This window comes from Narcine bancroftii, chromosome 3 (assembly GCF_036971445.1).
Source record: "Narcine bancroftii isolate sNarBan1 chromosome 3, sNarBan1.hap1, whole genome shotgun sequence".
In the NCBI taxonomy this organism is placed as follows: domain Eukaryota; kingdom Metazoa; phylum Chordata; class Chondrichthyes; order Torpediniformes; family Narcinidae; genus Narcine; species Narcine bancroftii.
This window is the reverse complement of record NC_091471.1, coordinates 228085983-228108611: the sequence shown is the minus strand read 5'-3', so window position 1 is coordinate 228108611 and position 22629 is coordinate 228085983. Positions and strand designations below refer to the sequence as shown.

At 41.3% G+C, this 22629-nt stretch overlaps 1 long non-coding RNA gene across 1 annotated transcript; it reads right to left on the bottom strand.

The window, feature by feature from the left end:
• Positions 1–488: 488 nt before the first annotated feature.
• LOC138756396 (uncharacterized) lies at positions 489–13639 on the bottom strand. Its single transcript, XR_011353042.1, has 2 exons — positions 13464–13639; positions 489–2722 (listed from the first exon to the last, which is right to left on the bottom strand). It is a non-coding gene; the product is annotated as an uncharacterized lncRNA (long non-coding RNA).
• Positions 13640–22629: the final 8990 nt, after the last annotated feature.

Genomic DNA, 22629 nt, shown 5'->3' with positions numbered 1-22629 from the left:
TCAGAGGTGGAGAGGGTGAGAACATTTAAGTTCTTAGGAGTCACTATCTCAGAGGATCTTTCCTGGACCCAACACACCAATGGCATCATGAAGAAAGCAGGTCAGCACCTCTGCTTCCTCAGGTGTTTGCAGAGGTTGGTATGACACCAGTAACGCTGGCAAATTTCTGCAGAGGTGTGGTGGGAAGTGTGCTGCCCGGCTGCATCATAGTCTGGTCTGGGGACACCAATACCCCTGAGCATAAAACCCTTCAAAAGATAGTGGACCCAGCCCAGGACATCACAGGCAAAACTCTCCCCACTATTGAGTACATCTACGGGGAACATTGCCATCGGCGAGCAGCAGCAATCGTCAAGAATTCACATCACCCAGCACATGCTCTATTCTCACTGCTGCCATCAGGAAAGAGGCATAGGTGCCGCCAGACTTGCACCACCAAGGTCAGGAACAGCTGCTACCCCTCAACAACAAACTCAATCAGGGGTCCATTTAAGAGATCTTAGTCGTGCACTTTATTGATTTCCTTTTTGTTCTCTCTATATTGCACAGTCAGTTTGTTTACATTCATTATCTGTTTGCAGGTCTTTATTTATTTACATATATACGCTGTGTACAGTTTTTTTATTGCACACCAAAAGAGGTGGAAATTCTGCCTTGCCCACAGGAAAAAGAATCTCAGGGTTGATGTCATTTATGAACTCTGACAATAAATCTGAAATCTGAAAATGAGTTAAATAAGAATATATAAAAGCCCTGATCATAATGCCATGCATTGAATGACTGCACAAGAGAAAGAGAGAGCAAATAACTGTGGCATTATTTGACCATTTTGCTTATTGCCTTTATTTTACTGATACTCTAGTAACTTGCCCACGAATACTCCCTCTTAGACAATTGCACCAAAAGGTGGAAAGGCACATGGACTGATTAACTATCCAACAAATTGATACATGAATACTCCTTCGAATGCCGCAAACAGCCCAACGGAGAACTTGTCATCTAGAGCAGCCGTTCTCCGCCTTTCTTTGGGGCTCTGCTTGAAGTTTATGGGCACCTTCCCTGTAAAGCAGTCAAGCTTAGTTAGTTTCATCTGAGTTTCTTTCTTACGACGATACAAAAAAAATTAGAAATTTATGATTTCAGTCCGTGGCCCTCCACCTTAAACATGCTGTGGTGGGGGTGGGGGGGGGGGCATATGGTCCCGCTAAGAATGGCTGCTCTAGAGTGCTGCAAAGTTTCAGGGAATCTCACATCATACAATGGATGAGTGTGTTGAGAGTATGAGGATATGCCCATGGTGGATGGGCAAGTTGTAGGCCACACATTACAACTTGAAACAGAGCCTACACTCAGCAGAAGTGTCTCAAGCAAATTTCTAACTCTTTCCTTTGTGACTGTGATAATAATAATAATGCCTCAGAATGAAGCCACCTTCAGCTAATGATGCAAAAAGAGTATTACAGGATGAATGATGGGTAGTTACCATTGTTACAAAACTTTCTTTGTGGGGGGTGGGGGGGGTGCCAACAACATCAAGTTTGGAGCATTGCTGCTTGAGGGAGTCGCAGTGCAATGATCCAGGGTGATCTGTGATGAACGGGATTCTCCGGGTAGTGTTAGTGGATTGTGGCGGATTGGTCAGTGGGTGACACGTCTTCACTTTTTACCCAGGACATGCAAGAGGTTGAAATGTCCCACATGGCAAATAATATCATCAGGATTTCCAGGAGAGGACACAGACGTGAGTTGAAGACATTGGCAAATCTTACGGTCTCACAAGCTAAAGATGAGATCCCATACTTGAAATTAGAAGGCAGTGGAAAGGCATTTTAATTAAGTAGATTTTATAGGGCTAAAACGTAGCCTGTGCAGACGATGCGGATATCTAAAAATACTGATTAAACTGTGGAATGTCCTGATTTAGACAAACACAGCAGTTTTATTTGATGTGTAGATGAAATTAAGGAGGTCTATTCAATGCATAGGACCAAACTATTGGGGAGCATTCCCAGCTGCATGGGGGTGGGGAGAGAGGTGAAAACTCAGTGAGCACCACCAAAAATCAATTCACGGCTGTGGACACAGCCTCACCAGGTTAGTGATGACAAGGTTCCAGGTAAGGTGAATGTTCATCCAAAGAAGATAACAATGACCATATGTGCGAGGAGTGGTTTCGAGGTGATTAGAGTGACATAAACAAATCTTTCTCAAACCTGCTTTACGTTCTGCCACAGAAAATACTTCTGCAGTAAATTCAAGATCAGGAATAATCCACATTTTTTTAAAAAAATGCTTGTTACAAGGCTTACACAAACATCACACCTACACCTCCCTCTGTAATGTTTGGGACAAAGACACTTTTTTCCTTTATTTGCCCCTGTGCTACACAGTTTTCAATATGTAATCAAACAATTCATGTTTAATTAAAGTGAACATTCCAGCTTTTATGCAAGGTTATTGGTATACATATTGGTCTGACGATGTAGAAATTACAGGAATTTTTATACATAGTTTCCCCCATTTCAGGGCACCATAACGTTTGGGACATTTGACTTCACAGGTGTCCATGAGTACTCAGACGTGTTTAATTGCTTCACTGGTGCAGGTATAAGAGAGCTCAGCTTGCTTCTCAGCTTTTGATCACCTTTGGAGCCTGCAGTTGCCATTTTACGACGTGACAACCAGAGGTGAGCCAATTAAAGTCAAAGAAGTCATTATGAGGCTGAAAAACAAGAATAAAACAGTAAGAGACAGTGTCTAAACCAGAGGATAATCAAAATCAACAGTTTGGAACGTCATTAAGGAGGAAGAGTGTACTGGTGAGCTCAGTAATCACAAAGGGACTGGTATTCCAAGGAAGATCTCCACTGCTGATGACCAAAGAATTCTCATCACAATGAAGAAAAATCCACAAATGTATGTCCAACACTTCAGGAGGCAGGTGTGGATACGTCAGTGACAACTGTCTGCAGAAGATTTCATGAACAGAAATATAGAGGCTGCACTGCAAATGCAAACCACGACAAACGGGGTTTGCCTTGGATCTCATGTTCCCCCTAAACCTTTCCCCTTTCACCTTACGTCTCCACGCTTTGCTCATGACATCACTCTGATACAGGTTCACCTTGGTCCCGTTTGTCCACAAGGACCCATTTGCAGAAGTCTGTGGGCTCTTTTGAACCTGGCCGTCCTTTTGTTGGCTAACGAGTGGTTTGCACTTTAATTTCACTAAAAAAAAGTGTCTTTGTCCCAAACACTGAGGGCTCTGTAATTGCGATTCGCAGAGCCATTCCCCCACTGTTTCCTGCTGTGGCCTCCTTTCTTTATCCACCTATTACTGCCTGCTTTTGGGACTGGGCTCCCCCCCCCCCCACTATTTTGTTCAGGGGCCTACCTACATGTTGCTCATACCTCGATGAAGGGTTTAGCCCGAAACACCGGTTCTGTGTCTTTACCTTTGTCATATAACATACACTGTTTGACCTGCTGAGTTTCTCCAGCTTTGTGTTTTTACTTCAACCACCTGTTGATTTTTTACTTCTACTTATTACTAGAGCAGTCAATTGGAATTCAACAAGCGCACACCATGTTCATCGGCACTCTGCTACTGATTTCAGCACCAAGTGAAGCAGGAAAATCGGAGATCAGCTGTACTTCCAGCTCCTCAATAACTACAATGAGAATCAGATTTTATTGTTGCTAAATTTGTTGCTTTGCCCATAGAAATATTGCTAAAAATTGCATTTTAAAAATAAATAGATTAGCACAGAGAAAGAGTGAATGAGATCATGTCTGTGGTTCATTGTCCAATCAGAAAACTGATGGCAGTGGGGAAAAAGCTGCTTTTATGCCATTGGGCTGAGTTACATGGAAAGATTAACCAGGTTAGGGCTTTATTCCTTGGAATGAAGAAGAATGAGGGGAGATTTGATCGAGGTTTACAAGATTATGAGAGGTATAGACAGAGTGGATGCGAGGAGGATTTTTCCACTTTGATTGGGGGAGATTAAGGGTGAGAGGTCATGGCTTTAGGGTGAAAGGGGAAAGGTTTAGGGGGAACATGAGGGGAAACTTCACGCAGAGAGTGATGGGAGTGTGGAGTGAGCTGCCATCTGACGTGGTGGGTATGGGCTTTATCTTAGGCTTTAAGAATAAATTGGGTGGATACATGGATTGGAGAGGTCTGGAATGGGAGCAGGTCAATGGCAATTGCTGAATAATGGTCAGCACACACTAGAAGAGTCAAATGGACTGTTTTTTTTCGGTGCTGCAGTATTCTATGGTCCTATGGGTGTCCGCCTTCAGGCTCTTAGACCTTCATCCCAATGGTAACTGTGTGAATGGGCGTGGCTTGGATTGTGAGGGTTCTTGATGATAGAGGCTATTTTCTTAAGATGACACCTCTTGTAGATGCCCTTAATGGAGTGAAGACTGACACTCATGATGGGGCTGGCCCAGCTCACAACTCTCTGTAGTCTTTTTCTGTCCTGTGCATTGGCTCCTCCATACCAGACAGAATGCTTTCTATGGTACACCTGCAGAAATTTGAAGAGTTTTTGGTGACATGCCAAATCTCCTCAAACCCGTCATGAGGTATTACCACTGCTTTCAGCCAATGTCTTCGTACAGGAGTCAGAGGCAAGCTGGTTCATGAGAAATTCATTGGCAGAGGGTTTTTTAAGCATTGGTCAGCCGCGGGCAGGAAAGTCCTTTTTCACACAGAGGGTGGTGGGTTTGTGCAACAGAGGAATGACAGTGGTTGGAAAGATATTTTGACAGGTACATGGATTAGAATAGTTCAGAGGGATTTCCCCCAACAACAAGCAGATGGAGATGGAACTAGTTTAGGTAGGCAAATTGGTTGGCATGACCAGGGTGAAGGCCCTGTTTCCATGCCATAAAACACTATAATTTTGCCCATTCTATCTTAATGATAGAGTGTGAAGGATAGATATTGACCTCCAAAGTAAAAGCACAATGCTGGAGAAACACAGCAGGTCAAACACTGTACTCTATATAGTGAAGATAAAGATACATAACCTACATTTCTGGCTTGAGCCCTTCATCAAGTTAGGAACAAAATGTGGGCAGATGCCCGAACAAAGTGGTCAGGGGAGGGGCAGGGGGAGGAGAACAGGTCGACAGGCAGGATAAGGGAGGGTGGGCACACTATAGGATATTAGCTATAGAATATCTAGTTATGGGAATTATGGTGAAGAAACCATCACTCAGATTTTGCCAGTGACCAAGGACATTCCAGACAAGAATCAATTCTCACCTCGTCTACTGAGCCATATCCTAATGCCTGCCTGATCTCTTTAACACAATAGCGTGAACTAACTACTACCTGTTCGGCACGATCTAAAGGCTGCAATAAGCATCCAGCACCCCTCAGTCCCTGAATGGCGTTGATTTAGTGCTGAAGTGTTGGCCACCATTGTCAACTCCAAGCGTCTAAGATTACTTTGAAACTAGCCATTAACATGTGTAAATTGGAAACCCAGAAATCGGGCAGGCAGAGAATAGATACTGATGTGTACTGTGAGCAACCCTTCCAGACTTCCGTTGATCTTTTGTATACAGAAGGATGTTCTTAATTCTAACTGGTACATGAGGTTAAATGACCAACAACAAATCGTTTCCCTGTCTTTAGGAAGAGGATATGCAAAATGTAAAATATTAAGCTGTTGCAATACCTTCAAAGAATTGTTATCTAATTTGTTTCCAGGGAAATGCCTTAAATATTGTACCCTGTGAGCGTGTTCACTAAGACCAAACAGTCTTAGTGACGTGACCTTGTCTACCATCACTACAGACTGCTCATTCCCGCTAGCGTTATTCAAATAAAGCCTGTTTGCAATGTGCGGCTTGGTTGTACTTTTTTAAAATCTTGACAGGAGCTCAACTTTGGCACACCAGCATACAAGGGGAAATGGAGACAGAAGGGAAGGGGGTGGAGGAAAGAAGACAGAGGGATGAAGAACTGGGAGTGGGCTAGCAGAAACTGGAGAAGTCAAGGATTTTTGAAAATTTTATTTAAAAGTTTTACAAAATAAACATATACAAACTAATCTATCAAAAAAAACCTACTACCCCCCCCCTCCTCCCTCCTCCCACATAACCCACCCCCTTTGGAGCTGAAAAAAATATAATTATACCAGGTTTTGAATGGTTGCTGCTCTGTGTGCCAACCCTTTACATTATTAATAAAAGCATTTACTTAGCATCCAAACCCATACATTCCAAATACAGACTCCACATTTTAACAAAAAAAAGATAATTATTTTGCAAATTATAAGTTATCTTCTCCAAATATAGATACAATTGTATTTCATTATGCTATCTTTGGATGTTCAATTCAACATTGTTTTTCCACATACTAGCTATACCTTTTCTAGCTACCACCAACCCTAAATGTATAAATGCAATTTGAGATTTATCTAGTCGCAAAATTGTTGTTAGTGTATTCATATAACCCAGTAAACATTCCAATGGGTCAAGTTGCAGATCTATCTTAAATAAATCTCGCAAAAACTAAAATTTTTGCCAAAAATGTCTGACTTTTTTACATCCTCATACTGAACATAAGAAGGTCCTTGTCTGTTCCCCACATTGAAAACACAAATCTGATGAACTAAAACCATATTTTTTCAACTTTTCATAAATACTATTTATGTAAGAAATTATATTTAAACAAACTATATCATATGTTAATTAGCTTCGTAACACTATCAACACATATGTTTGACCATTTCTCCAGAGATATAGTAGATAAATCCTTCTACCATTTATCTTTCATTTTATATACATCAACCTTAGTCATCTTTTCCTGTAGTAACGTATACATTTCCGAAATAAATCCCTTCTTTCCTCTATTAGCAATTAATTTCTCAAATTTTGTTTGACCAGGTAACACCAATTCTCATTTGAAATTTTCCAACAATAAATCTCGAACTTGATAAATAAGCAAATAGAGTATTCAGTGATATACCAAACTTTTCACCAAATCTATTAAAAGAAAGAAATATACCTGCTTCAAACAATCCTCCACTAATATAACACCCTTCATTTCCCAATCTTTCAAATAAGGGTTATTCAAAGAAAAAGGAATTATCTGGTTCTGATAAATGGTGTCTTGGCAGAAACTTTACCCTTAATTCCTATAAATTGATTCCGCTTATACCATACACCCATCAAATGTCTCAATACTGGCAGTTTATACTGTTGTAAAAGAAAGGGATTCTATTTATATATAAAAGTGATGTATTTTTTTCTCAAAAATTTGATCCAACTCCACCTTCGCCCACACCAGAGTTTGATCAATATCAAACAACCTATTAATAAACTTTAATTTTGCCACCTCATAATAATTCTGAAAATGTGGTAATTGAAGACCACCTAAATCATACCTCCATGTCAACTGCTACATAGAATCTCTAGACAATTTACCATTCCATTAAAACAAATGAACTGCTTTATTTAATTCCTTTAAAAATGTCTTCGGTACTTCACTCAGAATAGACTGAAATAAGTTCTGTATACTGGAATATATATTCATTTTAATACAGTTTACTCACCCAATCAAAGTTTATGACAACGCTTTCCAACTATTTAAATCAAATTTAATCTTATTTAATAGAAGTATATAGTTTAAACTATACAAATTTTAATATTCTTTATTCACTATTACTCCTAAATACTCAATTTTATTAGACCACCAAAACTTTGTAAGCTGTTTACAATCTGAATTATCATCATCCGATGTTGGTAATATCTCACTTTTATCCCAATTAACATTATAACCCGAAATCACACCATATCGTTTCAGCAAATTTTGTAATAGTTCTAAAGAACTTTTGGGATAAGATAAATATATCAACACATCATTTGCAAACAGATTAGTTTTATATTCTTGTTCACCTATGGTAATTTCTCTAATATTAGTGTCTTGCCTTATATCTTGAGCCAAATGTTCTATAACTAATACAAATAAGCCTGGTGACAGAGGACAGCCCCATCTAATTGATCTAAGCAAATTAAATACTGGCAAAACCCATCCATTCATCACCATCTGAGCAGAAGGATTGGTGTATAATGCCTTAACCCAACCAATAAAGAGTGGTCCAAATTTGAATCTTTCTAACACCTTAAATAAAAAATTCCACTCAACATAGTTGAAAGCTTTTTCCGCATCTAGCACTAGTATCATTGGGTGGTTGAGTTGCTGTCTTGAAGCATTAATTATTGTGATTAATTTAGTAATATTATCAACTGAATATCTATTCTTAATAAATCCTGCTTGATCTACATGTACTAATTTTGGTAGAAAATTAGCCAATATATTTTCTAGTACCTTTGCTACAATTTTCTAATTCGCATTCAATAAAGATATTGGTCTATATGAAACCACTTTTAACAGATCTCTATCCTTCTTTGAAATAATTGTTATTAATGCCCTCAAAAACTACTCTGGAAATAAACCTGTATCAGTCGCTTGTTTAAGTACATCAGTATATACAGGAAGTAACAAATCATAAAATTCTTTATAAAATTCCATTGCAAATCCATCTTCTCCAGGAGATTTTCCACTAGGCATAGATTGCAATGCTTCCTTAAGCTCCAAGTCAGTAAATGGACCATCCAATTCCCTAATATCTGCATCATTTAACAAAGGTACATTCAAATTTGCAAAAAAGGATTCATTCTGGTCCATGTCATGAGTCCCTTCAGATGCATACAAATCCTAGTAAAATGTACAAAATTCATCGTTAATTTCCTGTGGTTTATATGTTATCTCTGAATTTCTCCTAACTGCATTAATCATACTAGACACTTGTTCAGTCTTCAACTGCCATGCTAAAACCTTATGAGCCCTCTCACCCAGCTCAGAATAACTTTGCTTCGATCATTGAATCATTTTCTCATAGTTACAAATTTGCAAAGTATTATAATGTATTTTCAATTTAGATAGTTAAACCCTATTACCCTCAGTTGAACTCTTCTGAAATGTCCTCTCTCATACTGCAATTTATTTTTAAGTTCTGACTTTTAGCCAGATACTGTTTCTTGACCTTCGCTGTATAACTAATAATCTGGCCTCTCAAATATGCCTTTAAAGCATCCCATAGGATAAACTTACTCTGTACTGAACCTTCATTTATTTCTAAAAAAACTAATTTGGTCTCTAATAAATGTAATAAATTTAGGTTTCTTTAACAACATTTCATTAAATCGCCAATGGTAAGTAATTTCTGCCACCTCAGATCCACTACATGAAATTAACAATAGTGAATGATCAGACAAAATCCTGCTCTTATATTCAGCATGAATAATTCTACCTTGCAAATGTGCCAATACCACAAAGAGGTCAATTCTTGAGAACAAATCATGATGGGCAGATTAAAATGAAAAATCTCTTTCAGTCGGATTCAACTGCCTCCATATTTCCACTAAATTTAAGTTTCTCATCAACTTAGACATTCTTTTAGCCATTTTAGTTTTCTTCACATTATTGGAGATTTATCCAATAATGGGTCAAAACAACAATTGAAATCCTCTCCTATCAAAATATTCGATTGATTCAGGTTCATAAGTGTGTCCATAACAAATTCTACATCATTTTCATTTGGTGCATACACATTCATCAAGGTCCAGGCTTCTGAAAATATTTTACAATTAACCTTCAACACTCTACCTGCATGGGCAGAGAAAGATTCCAAAATAAAAGGTACTTTTTTATGTATCAAAATTGCTGCTCCCTGAGCTTTGGAATTAAAGGAAAATGCTATCACATGACCAACCCAATTCTTTGTCAGCTTCAAATGTTCTTTCTTGATCAGATGAGTCTCTTGTAAAAATGCAATGTCCACCTTTATCTTCTTAATATAGTCTAGTGCTCATTTATGTTTTATTGGTTGATTAACCCCTTTAACATTAAATGTCACAAAATTTAAATTACTCATTGTTCCCATTAGAGTGGCACCCAACACAGCTAACCCTTACACAAAATAAAATCTCCTAAAATACCCTTTAAAACTATAAATATATAAAAAATATAAAAATACAAAGTAAACAAATTAACTAAAAATAGCCCCTTGACAAAAATATCTAACAAAAAAAACACCTTAGTTGTACCCCCCTCTATAAACCAGGTGTGGTCAATACCATTAGTGGTAGATGACTTCGAAAGTTTCAGAGTTGCCCTGCCCCCCCCCCCACCCCCCACAGCTGATAGTCCAAAAATATCTCTTCCAAACTTCAAACATTCAACCCATAGACTCCATGCCATCAACAGCTTGGTCTTCTCCTTCAATCACAATCAATCGCTGGACTTCCGGAATCTTCTTCCCATTTCCATTCCCATTCTTTTTCGAGGATACCTGCAGCTTCAACTGTTTCTGCAACTCAGAACTTGTTGGATTATTTGGAAAAGAATTAGCAAAGGTTACAGCATCGCTCTCATTCCCAAAAAACTGAGCCTGAAAATTTCCATAAAACAATTTCAGTGCAGCTGGCTATCTGAAAGAAAATCTGTACCCCTTCTTCCATAACACCACCATTGCCGGATTAAGTACTTTACGTCTCCTTATAACATTTTCACTCAAATTGGCATTACAAAAAACTTTATTGCCTTGAATCAGCAAAGATCCCTGATTTTGGCGAGCTTTTTGTACTGCAAGGCGTTAAATCATCTCGTGATCCAGATACCACAAACATCGAGTAAGAACCACCCTAGGTGGTTGATCTGGGAAAGATTTTTGCCTTATTGCCTATTCAACCCATCCGGGAATGCATCCTCCCGCAATATTTCTGGAATCCATTTCTAAAAAAAAATTCATCGAATCTGTTCCTTCTATATCTTCCAGTAATCCTACTTTCTTAACATTATTACGCCGACTTTGATTTTCCAATGAGTCCATTTTCTTCAAAAAAACTCTTGTTTATGTACATCCCAACCCATAATGGAAAGTTCAACATAGTCCATCCTTTCACTATATCTTTCTACTTTTTGATTACAATTACAAAATGTCCGTTTATTTTTTTTAATTCATCTTGCACTGTGTCCACCGCTCTCAAACATTTATTCACGTCCATTTTAATTGCAGACACTTATTCATATATATTAGCCATTTTCCCTCTTAATTCAGCCAATTAAGTCTTATTGTCCAAAAAGCCCTGAGTTACTTGTAGAGCCATATTATCCATTCTTCTCATAAAATCTTCTTATAAAGATACTGTAGCTTCACCTTCAGCAACTGAAGTTTTAAAAGTTTGCAGTGGGATAGATTTGAACCTTTGAGGCCTACCTTCAATAATTCTGGTTGCTTGTAATATTGCTACTGCTTCCTCTTCCTCTTCTTCTTCCATCATCGTCAGCATTTCTTCTTGTTCCACAGTAACCATCTCGGCCCGGGCCAATTGGCTGCGGCTCAGAACCGCCCCCCCCCCCCCCCCCAAACCAAGCCAACATTGTTGGCCCAGCGAAGGCCAGTCATCCCTGTAGCCTGGGCCTAATCGGGCATAGTGCGCATGAGAAATTCCTCGCACATGCCCAGTTTGGCCAGGGCTCAGAGGCGTAAGCCCTCCGACCCTGCGCTAGCGACACCACCGGACACACACATGCGTTCACGCTCATGATTGGGGTGCTCACCCATGCACTCCCCAACCTCTTCAGGCGTGTGTTTGTGCCACGCTTGCACCCCCCCCCCCCAAAGATTGGAGGCAACGCACCAGTGCCATCTTGCGTCCTCAAACGCAATGAGGGCGCCAGTGTAACTATTAATTTTGTCTGAAGAGTCCTCTGTGGTTTTGGGCCTTCACCATGGATCCTTCTGGAAGGTAGGCCTCAGTTCCTCCACACATTCTGCTCTTTTAAAATGTAGTTTCTTCACCAGTTGGCCTCTTGTTTTCCACATTGTTACTGTAAACAATACTTAAACATTTTCAGAAAAAGTTTGAAATAAGTTAAATGTCTTTACTTTTTGGACATTAGTTATTCAGCTGGGGAGAGGTGGTTTCACACAACTTCTCCCTACGCCATTTTGCCATGCCCCCGAGAAGTCAAGGTTAATGCCATCTGGCTGGAGAACATTCATACCGAAAATCAGGTGTTGTTCCTCCCATGTTCAGGTGGTCTGGGTTTGACAGTCCATGAGGTCATAGACAGACATGTCAACAAGGGAGTGGGGTGTAGAATTAAAATGGTTGGCCACTGGAAGATCCCTGTCACTGATGCAGGCAGAATGAAGGTGCTCAGCAAAGCGACCCCCCCCAGATCTGCCAAGCCTCAGTAATTCCTTTTATATTGACCCATAACAGGCTCTGGTTGAATATTTCATCTGAAACATAGCCTCAGTGCTGCAAAGAAGCATTAGCCCAGGTTTTCATGCTGAAGGAGGTCTTGAATCTCCCTTGCAGATAAGATTGCCCCCATCCAAGCAACAGCTTGAAACTAAATACTAAACTCGGAAAAGGAAATGAAATAATTGCTAAATGATATGGAAATAAATCATGCAGGAGGAAGCTGAGCATGTTGCCTAATATCTGCTCTGAAATGAAATAGAGCCAACAAATTGTGCTGACCTGAAATCATCAGGCCCTCCTCATGGTTTGGTCTTGATAAGTTGAACTTAATCTGGTCTCTTAAGAGTGTCGGCTGGAGTCAATTCACACATTGACAGGGAGGTATTGCAGTTTCCTCTCCAGCTCTCATATTGACTTTTGATTAATAGCTGAAATCTGAGCAAAAGTTATGGCAGGTGATTACACGAGCCTGATTTTTAAAAATGGGCATTATGCCCCAGAAATGAGCAGATTTTGACAAGAGATGGAATCCCATTTCTTTTTTTCTCCAGGCTGACTATACATGAACTTCTGGTTTGCAGTGCTGCATGTTCACTGCACTGATAGTCATGGGATGAGCAGGACAGCAGCAGCTCCACATGTGGTGTTTTATGCAGAGTCAAGATGCTGAAATTGGGCTTAGCTGCTGATGGATTGGACCTGCCCCGTGAGGCAGTGTCAGTTTTCCGTTCTTGTGATAGGCACAGCATACATGTGCAGGCCAGACATGGCGCATGACATTCATGAAATCCCATGCAGATCCAACAACATAGGCCGAGGAGTGGATACAACGGAGAGAAGAGCAGAGGTCTATGTGTGTGGAGCAAGAGAGTGCAAGCTGATCATCAAAGGTGTTTCATCCTATTCCAGATCATCCTGCCATAAGTTTTCCTCAAATTGGATTTGAGTTTGGGCAAAATTGTACTTTAAAACAGCTAACTGAAAATCAAAATTTGTATTAAAGGATCTACTGAATTTAAATCAGGGATTAGATTCAAATGCGGAAGCTACCAAATACAGACCTTCCTAAAAATTCAATTATTTTCCTTAGTACTTGTGACTGACTGACTCATAGGAAACTATGTACAAGGACATAGGCATCTCCAGCACATGATTCTTACCTATTTTGGACACTGGGCTCATTTTAGTGTTCTGTTGTCCAGTTTGAGAAGCCAGCCAGGAAGCAACCATCACAGCCAAATTGTTCAAATTTGCTGCTCGCACCATATTACTAGGCCAGGTAATAAGTAAAAGTGAGATGGATGCAGGAGAGAAGGTTTCCATGGTGCTAAAACAACATTTCTCAACCTTTTAAGATTTCAAGATTCCTTTTATTGTCTTGTCATAATGCAGAAACTGTTGTGACAGAGTATACAGAAATATTTTGGGGAAGATAAATTGGGAAAGATTTGTTACATGCAAACACTTTAAAACAGATCTTATTTGAAATACTGGAGACATAGTGGCTTCTCACACCTTACTGCAAGAGCTTTGAAGAGTGCCCAAGAGACTTCACTAATGGAGTCAACAGATGAAAGAGAAGGCTGGAGCCGCTGCTGTGTGAAAGGGGAATTTGCTGTTGCAAGAAGGTCATGTGGTTTTGTAAGTGGAGAGAGTCAAACAGACTTTCTCTCAGTCTCAGTGTGTGAGAGAGAGAGAGAAGCAGAGATCACTTGACAATGTCAGCCAGCAAACGTTGCTGGGACTGGAACAGGGCAAGCTGGCAAGCTTTTGGAAGACAGCCTGGTTGAAGCCTTTGTGGTTCATGCAAGAGGAGATGACTGGCTGTCTAATGTTTCACTTGGAATAAGGGAAACAGAAAGGAACTCTATGGTTACCTGAAAGAAAGAGGTTATCATCTGGAGAACCCTAATGGGGCAAGTTTCATCAGCAAGACACTGAGATGATTGATGGAAGAACATCAGTTGTGGATGTCCTGGAGTAACACATCTCTCTATGAAAACCAACAAGAACCTTCCTGAGCGGTAACCATTCATCTTTCGAGCACCAAAGTCTGGTGATCTTTATAAATGTTAAATTCTGTGCACAGTATAAGAATTGCCTGCAACCAGTGAACTTGGAAGAATGAGAAGTGAGATTGCCCTGTGAACCAATGAACTTTTCTGAGTTAGAATTAGAAGGGGGTTAAGTTTGGGAAAGTAAGTTAATAGTGCTAAGTTAAAGTGTAATTCTGCTTTCATGTTTCTTCTTTTCTTCTTAGGCTTGGCTTCGCGGACGAAGATTTATGGAGGGGGTAAAAAGTCCACGTCAGCTGCAGGCTCGTTTGTGGCTGACAAGTTCGATGCGGGACAGGCAGACACGATTGCAGCGGTTGCAGGGGAAAATTGGTTGGTTGGGGTTGGGTGTTGGGTTTTTCCTCCTTTGCCTTTTGTCAGTGAGGTGGGCTCTGCGGTCTTCTTCAAAGGAGGTTGCTGCCCGCCAAACTGTGAGGCGCCAAGATGCACGGTTTGAGGCGTTATCAGCCCACTGGCGGTGGTCAATGTGGCAGGCACCAAGAGATTTCTTTAGGCAGTCCTTGTACCTTTTCTTTGGTGCACCTCTGTTACGGTGGCCAGTGGAGAGCTCGCCATATAACACGATCTTGGGAAGGCAATGGTCCTCCATTCTGGAGACGTGACCCATCCAGCGCAGCTGGATCTTCAGCAGCGTGGACTCGATGCTGTCGACCTCTGCCATCTCGAGTACTTCGACGTTAGGGATGAAAGCGCTCCAATGGATGTTGAGGATGGAGCGGAGACAACGCTGGTGGAAGCGTTCTAGGAGCCGTAGGTGGTGCCGGTAGAGGACCCATGATTCGGAGCCGAACAGGAGTGTGGGTATGACAACGGCTCTGTATACACTTATCTTTGTGAGGTTTTTCAGTTGGTTGTTTTTCCAGACTCTTTTGTGTAGTCTTCCAAAGGCGCTATTTGCCTTGGCGAGTCTGTTGTCTGTCTCATTGTGTTCAGTGCCAACCGCTCAGTCCAAGATTCCGCCCTGCTCCAGCTCCCTCAACAGCCCCTAAGGCTAGAGCTGGATGAGGTTCTCACCCTGGATGAGACATATAAGGCAATCGAACAACTGAAAAGTGGCAAAGCAGCAGGTATGGATGGAATTCCCCCAGAGGTCTGGAAGGCTGGCGGCGAAACTCTGCATGCCAAACTGCATGAGTTTTTCAAGCTTTGTTGGGACCAAGGAAAACTGCCTCAGGATCTTCGTGATGCCACCATCATCACCCTGTACAAAAACAAAGGCGAGAAATCAGACTGCTCAAACTACAGGGGAATCACGTTGCTCTCCATTGCAGGCAAAATCTTCGCTAGGATTCTACTAAATAGAATAATACCTAGTGTCGCCGAGAATATTCTCCCAGAATCACAGTGCGGCTTTCGCGCAAACAGAGGAACTACTGACATGGTCTTTGCCCTCAGACAGCTCCAAGAAAAGTGCAGAGAACAAAACAAAGGACTCTACATCACCTTTGTTGACCTCACCAAAGCCTTCGACACCGTGAGCAGGAAAGGGTTTTGGCAAATAGTAGAGCGCATCGGATGTCCCCTAAAGTTCCTCAACATGATTATCCAACTGCACGATAACCAACAAGGTCGGGTCAGATACAGCAATGAGCTCTCTGAACCCTTCTCCATTAACAATGGCGTGAAGCAAGGCTGTGTTCTCGCACCAACCCTCTTTTCAATCTTCTTCAGCATGATGCTGAACCAAGCCATGAAAGACCCCAACAATGAAGACGCTGTTTACATCCGGTACCGCACGGATGGCAGTCTCTTCAATCTGAGGCGCCTGCAAGCTCACACCAAGACACAAGAGAAACTTGTCCGTGAACTACTCTTTGCAGACGATGCCGCTTTAGTTGCCCATTCAGAGCCAGCTCTTCAGCGCTTGACGTCCTGCTTTGCGGAAACTGCCAAAATGTTTGGCCTGGAAGTCAGCCTGAAGAAAACTGAGGTCCTCCATCAGCCAGCTCCCCACCATGACTACCAGCCCCCCCACATCTCCATCGGGCACACAAAACTCAAAACGGTCAGCTTTCATGTTTAAAGATAATTAAAATCAACTTTTTTAAGTAACCATTTGTCTTGGTGAATATCTATTGCTGCTGGGTTTTGGGGTCCTCTAGGTTCATAACACTGTGATATTACACAAAATTTTATTTTGTAAAGCAGAGTCGCCATTAATATTCTCCCAAAGAGAAGTAAAAGTGAGTTCCTTCAGAGGCTGTGAGTGTCCGCGGATTCGTCTCCAGCCCTCCCGCGGTCTCTGCTGCCACCCGGACTCCTTCTGGATATATCGGCAGCCTGAGCTCCAGATTCCAACCTCCAACAAGATCCGAAGGACCTTCAGCACCCTTTGTGAACCCTTCTTGCCCCACGCACCCTCTCGAATCCAGGTTCCAATCCCTGTTTCCCATGAGCCATTCACCAACAGCCCGCAGCCTGTGAAGGACTTTCAGCCATTGAATCCTTCGCTGGCCCACTGCCGTGGTCACTGTGCTGTAGGGTTGATTCCTCTGCGCATCTCCTTCTCAATGATGGGGGGGGGGGGGTGGTGGTGTTCTCCCTGTTTCTGGAGCCCTGCACTAGTCTGCTACTGCACTGGAGTCTGCATCCCTTCGTGACCACTGCCAAGCACAGGCACCTCCATCTTGGGCATAGATCCTACAGGTACGGGATTGTAATTAAAATCGCCATCAGCTCCTGTAACAAGCCATTTAAAGCCTGTACAGAGCCGATGACATTAGAACGGGCAGTTGGACCCTGCAGAGCAGATGACCATTGACTACAGGAGAGAGGATAGAGTCCACATTCCTGTCTACTTTAATGGCGCTGAACTAGAAAACTATGCAGCTTCAAGGCATAAATATCTCCAATATACTTGACCTGGGACAACAATGTTGATGGAACAGTCAAGAAAGTGCAACAAACATTTTGCTTTCTGAGAAGAAGACAGAAGTTAGTTTCCCAGCAACCTCTACTCATGCAGCATTGAAAGCATACTTTCTGGATGCATTGCGGCATGCTATGAGATCTGCAATGCTCAAGATCAGAAGAAGACTGTGATTGCAGCTTAGAATGTAGCAAAAATTTTCCTCCCCTCCATGGACATGTCTACATCTTCTGCTGCCTGGGGAAATGCAACCCCTTTCCTGTGCTGAAATGCCCCTCACACCTCTGATACCCTCTATTTTCCTTCCTCCCATTGAGAAGGCTATGCACCAACCAGTGTAAAGACAGCATCTTCCCTACAGCCATCAGGCTCCTGAATGAATCCCATAGAAATGCCATTCTTGCTTGGTGCTAATTAAACGTCCTTTTCGTTGTAATCCTTGACTCTATTAAGTTTGGTCTTTCCACAGCTGTATGAATGCTAAACATAACCTGCTAGGCTGTTGGCAGAAGAACCTTCTCACTATGGCAGATATTTTGAGACAAATAAACTAAATAAAGTAAAAATTAAAACGTTCAATTATTCCCACAACCAACAAACCACAATGAAAAGCAACATGAATTTTAATAATTTCTTTTAATGGAATGTTAAACATAGATTGAAATTTGCAGAAAAACACAGAAGGAGGAACTCAGTAGATCCGCAGCGTCTTATTCATAATGGGCCTGAGGCCTTCTTCAAGGTCCTCCTGCAGACATCAAGGTCAGCGCCAAGACGACGAGTGTTAGATGAGGGCATTGGCGTGACTGGGGCACAATGGAACGCTCGTAAGCACATTCAGCGGGGTGGGTGGGTGGGGGTAGGTGCGGGTGGATGCTGGTAACTACCTGCCATCAAACGTTACAGTCCTCCACCCCTCTGACATTAGCAGGCTAAAGCATCGCTTTTATTGCGGGAGAGTCACTAGCATACGTCACCAGTGCTGCTTGACACATACTCGAGACAAGGGCAGGGGTGGGTCTGAGGGCAAGCGATGGCAACGAGAGTATGGTGAGGCACAGCTCCTCGCCCTGGGGTTGGGGCAAACTCTGGCAGGCATTTGTGTTTCCCTCCATTGAAATTTGCATTGCATGATTTGCACAGAAGTCAAAACAGCACAAACAAACTTTTTAAGGGTAAGGAATAATATTGTCTGATTGGACACTTCCTTCTGACTCACAGATAATTTATACCAGCCACAAGGTGTGACATTCTTTGTTTACTGACAGTCCTGTTGAACTCCTGGTTGAGTTCAAATGTCTGATCAACCTTCCGGCATATGGTCATTGGCATTTGTGCTCTCGGTATTATTATGAAATACTGGATGTTTCTGATCCTATTAATATCATATCAGTTGTTTGAAGACATATTTGGTAACAAGAATGAACTCTATACCAATTAATTAATAGCTATTTCGTTCCTTGTTCTGTTCTTAGCAACAGCAAATTTAAGAGTCTGTAGTGAAGGATTCTACACTGAGCTACTATAGATGTCAGTGTACACGTTGTGGAATCGCTGTCCATATTGACGAGTTGATGAATATGAGGGGAAGTTGATGTACACTCTGAGGAGTCTAGTGTCTAGTCTAGCCTTGCATGCTGGGCTTATATATATCACTGCTTCTGTCACATGGACAGGAAGGGAGATCATTAATGAGGTCATCAGCCCAGATAAAAACCTCTGTTGGATGCAGGTCAATTTCCCACATTTTCCACAGCTACTGGTAAGTGGGTCACCACAGGTCCTCAATAACCCTTGATAACACCGCAGCTTGGTCAATCAATTCTGCTCAATCAAACCAGGAAATGAACAGTTCTCATGCTGAAACAAAGCAATGCTCTTATATCCTCACTTCTATTGTTCCAAACCTGCCACAGCAATCAAAAGTATCCTTGTTATGGTCTGAACACCAAATTCTACAGAGAACTTTTCTCCATAATCAAACAACATCTTCATACACAGTGGATCATTGTTGAAATTAGCTTTAATCAATATGTTTATCCCATTAACCATTATGACACAAGTATTCTTTTTAACTATTGAAGACATCATAGAGTTTTGATAAATTTTGTAGAAGTTATGTAGAAACACATGAAGACATTTTATTGACTTCATCTCAAAATCAATTTTTTTTTTACTTAATTGATAGCCAGATGCGTAATTTTGATTAAATGGAAGTGTAATACTCCACCTAGACATACACAATGGTTAAGTGATATTATGTCTCGTTTAAGTTTAGGAAAAAATTAGATGTGGCTAAAGTTTGAGGGTTGTTATATCTTCAATGCTGTGCTGCCGAATTCCAAGTCGTCACTTGATACCCACATGTTAGTTTTGTTTTCTACCTTGTTTAGTGGTTGGGGTTTTGAATTAACAGGTTTTTTTATTAAAATTTGTATCTAAATATATAATTGTATTGTTTATTTTTTTGTATTATTGCAAACTTCAATAAAAAATAACTTTAAAAAAAGTTTTTTTAATATTATTATTCCAAAATGAATAACAAAGTTCGTGCTGTTTTCTACTTCACACAAGTGCGTAAGGGCTTGGTCCTCCTCAAATGGTTCTCACATTGGAGCAGTTCCAGAAGATGGCCTTCTCATATTGGATGAGACTCAATGCTGATCTTTCCAACAACATTTACATTCTTAGTTTGAATAGCCAGGAACCGAAGGATCACCATTGAAAGGCATTTGGCCCTATCACATTGTTGACCGCTCTAAATTTGACTGACTGAAAAATAAATTGGATGGCTTTGCTCTCTTCGGCATAATGTTAAATTATGAGATACAATAGAGTAATAGGCCCTTCTGGCCTTCCAGCTCATGCTGCCCAAATAGACCCATGTGACTAATTTATCTATTAATCTTGCGTGTCTTTTGAACATGGGAATGAACTAATGCAGTCACAGGGAGAATATACATACTCCTTACAGACAGTGCTGAATCTGAACCCAGTTCAATGGCACTCCAATTGTGTAACACTATCTGGGCCACTCTACGTAATGGTGTTACTTGCAATTCAAATTATTACTATCATGTAACATTTTTTGTTATTTTTGTGATTTATTGTCATATATTAAGTCTTCTGCAAGCATACAAAACCATGAAGCACAACATGTCATTGAAAATTCACGTCCATGCTGATTTTGGCGCAGTCAATGATTATCACGGTGAAAGGTTTCACCAGGACATTGCGAGCATGGAAAAGCAGTATCAGGGCAGCTGGCATCGATCAGTGCTGGCCGGCTCTTGTTGGACACTGACATAAGTGGCATCAGATGCTGAGTACAAATGAGAATCAGTGGCAAAACATGTTTAGGTCGGTTGAACTAACGTGATGTGTCAGCATCATTATGCGATTAAACCTGCTAAATTCAATAAAATGTGATTTGATGATCAGACCCTGCTGTGTAGAGGTATCATGCAAGATTCCCAGTTTTGTGACCCAGTTTTGATTCCTGAGCATCACACACATTTAGGAGGGAGGCATGGTTAGCTCAGCCATTAGTGCAATGCTGTTGCAGCGCCAACAATCGGAACCAGGGTTCCATATCGAATATACGTCTGTGTGCTGATTTCTCAACTGGTCTGAATGCAGCATTGGACACCCATCAATTCCCACTGCCATTGCCTGATGACCTCTTCGCTAGGCTGAATGGTGGCAAGTGCTTTGCGAAGATTGTCTTAGCAGAGGTGGAGGTTGATGACGAGCTCAAGGAATTGCTATCCATCAACCCACACCGTGGATTGTTCAGAAAAACCCGTCTACCATTAGGAGTGAAGACTGCTCCAGCTATCTATCAACAGATCACATAGGCACAATACTGAACAACGTTCGGGGAGTTGCAATGTGCCTAGATGACATCCTGATCATCTAGAGCGTAACTTGAGAATTGTTTGATCTCCTTGATTGTGTTCCATCCCACATCAAAGACTACGGCTTTCGAATGCATCCAGAAAATTGCACATTTTTATGAAGTCAGTGAAATATTTGGATTTCATCAATGATGAACATGGCCAGGTCCGCAAAACACTGATGCCATCAGGCACATGCCTGCACCCACAGATGTGACCACGCGATGTTCATTCCTGGGTCTTCTCAGTCACTACAGTTCATTTCTGCCAGAGATGCATAAACTCCGTGATCCACTCACCAAGTTCCTTATTATAGATAGCAAATGGAAATGGACGTTCAATCAAATTAAGTTGATGCTAAACTTGAACCTTCTTTTGACGCACTATGATCCAAACTTGGAAATTGTTGTAGCTTCAGATGTATCTCTGTCTGGGGTTGGTGCAGTCATTCCACACATATTCCCAGATGGGAATCAGAAGGCCAGAGCACATGCAGCAGAGCTTAACTATGGACAAATTGAAAAGGAAGCTCTAGTAATCATTTTTGTGGTGAAGAAACTCCATAAAATGCTCTATGGATGGCAATTCACTCTTCTGACAGATCACAAGCTGCACCTAACAGTATTTGGTTCAAAGAAAGGAATTTCAATTTACACGGCAAACCGACTGCAAAGATGGGCAACTATGCTACCTGGTTATGACTTCAAAATTAAATACCTGCCGACTATAAGATGCATTGTCACAACTCATTAGAGAACAGGAAACAGAGCCAGAAGATATTCTTGTCACAGAACTCTCAGTATGAACATTAGGGTTAGGGTTAAGTATTCAAAGATGTTAGACAAGCAATGAGCGAAGATGACCTCCTGCAAGAGATAATATATTATCATCAGTCAGGGTGGCCAAAAGCTTGCCCTTGAATGGAAATCCAGCCATTCTTCAAAAGGCGAGAATTATTAGTGATCACTAATGGCCGCCTTTTCTTTGCAGAAAGGATTGTGATTCTCAGCTCTGCGATATACAATCTTCAAATAGTTTCAAAATGGACATGCTGGAACGAATCGAGGGAAAGCACTTGTTTATTGGCCTCTGATGGATGACCAGATTGAACAACTGACATGGTCATGTATCCAATGTGGCTCAGCTGTCAAGACAAATCTACATTCCTGGCTTCAACCAAACGGACCATGGAATAGTCTTCATGTTAACTATGCAGGGCCAATTAATACGGAGTACTACCTAATCATAGTGGATGCATACTCCAAATGGCTTGAGATCATCAAAGTACCCCAACCAACTGCATGGGCTACAATCATGGAACTCAAGTCCATATTCAATCGCTTTGGTTCTCCTGTAATGTTAGTTTCAGACAATGGGACACAATTCACTGCAGCCGGCTTTGATTTTTTTTTGCAAGCAATACAGCATCACACACATTCGCTCACCTCCATATCATCCTCAGTCCAATGATCCCGCAGAACAATAG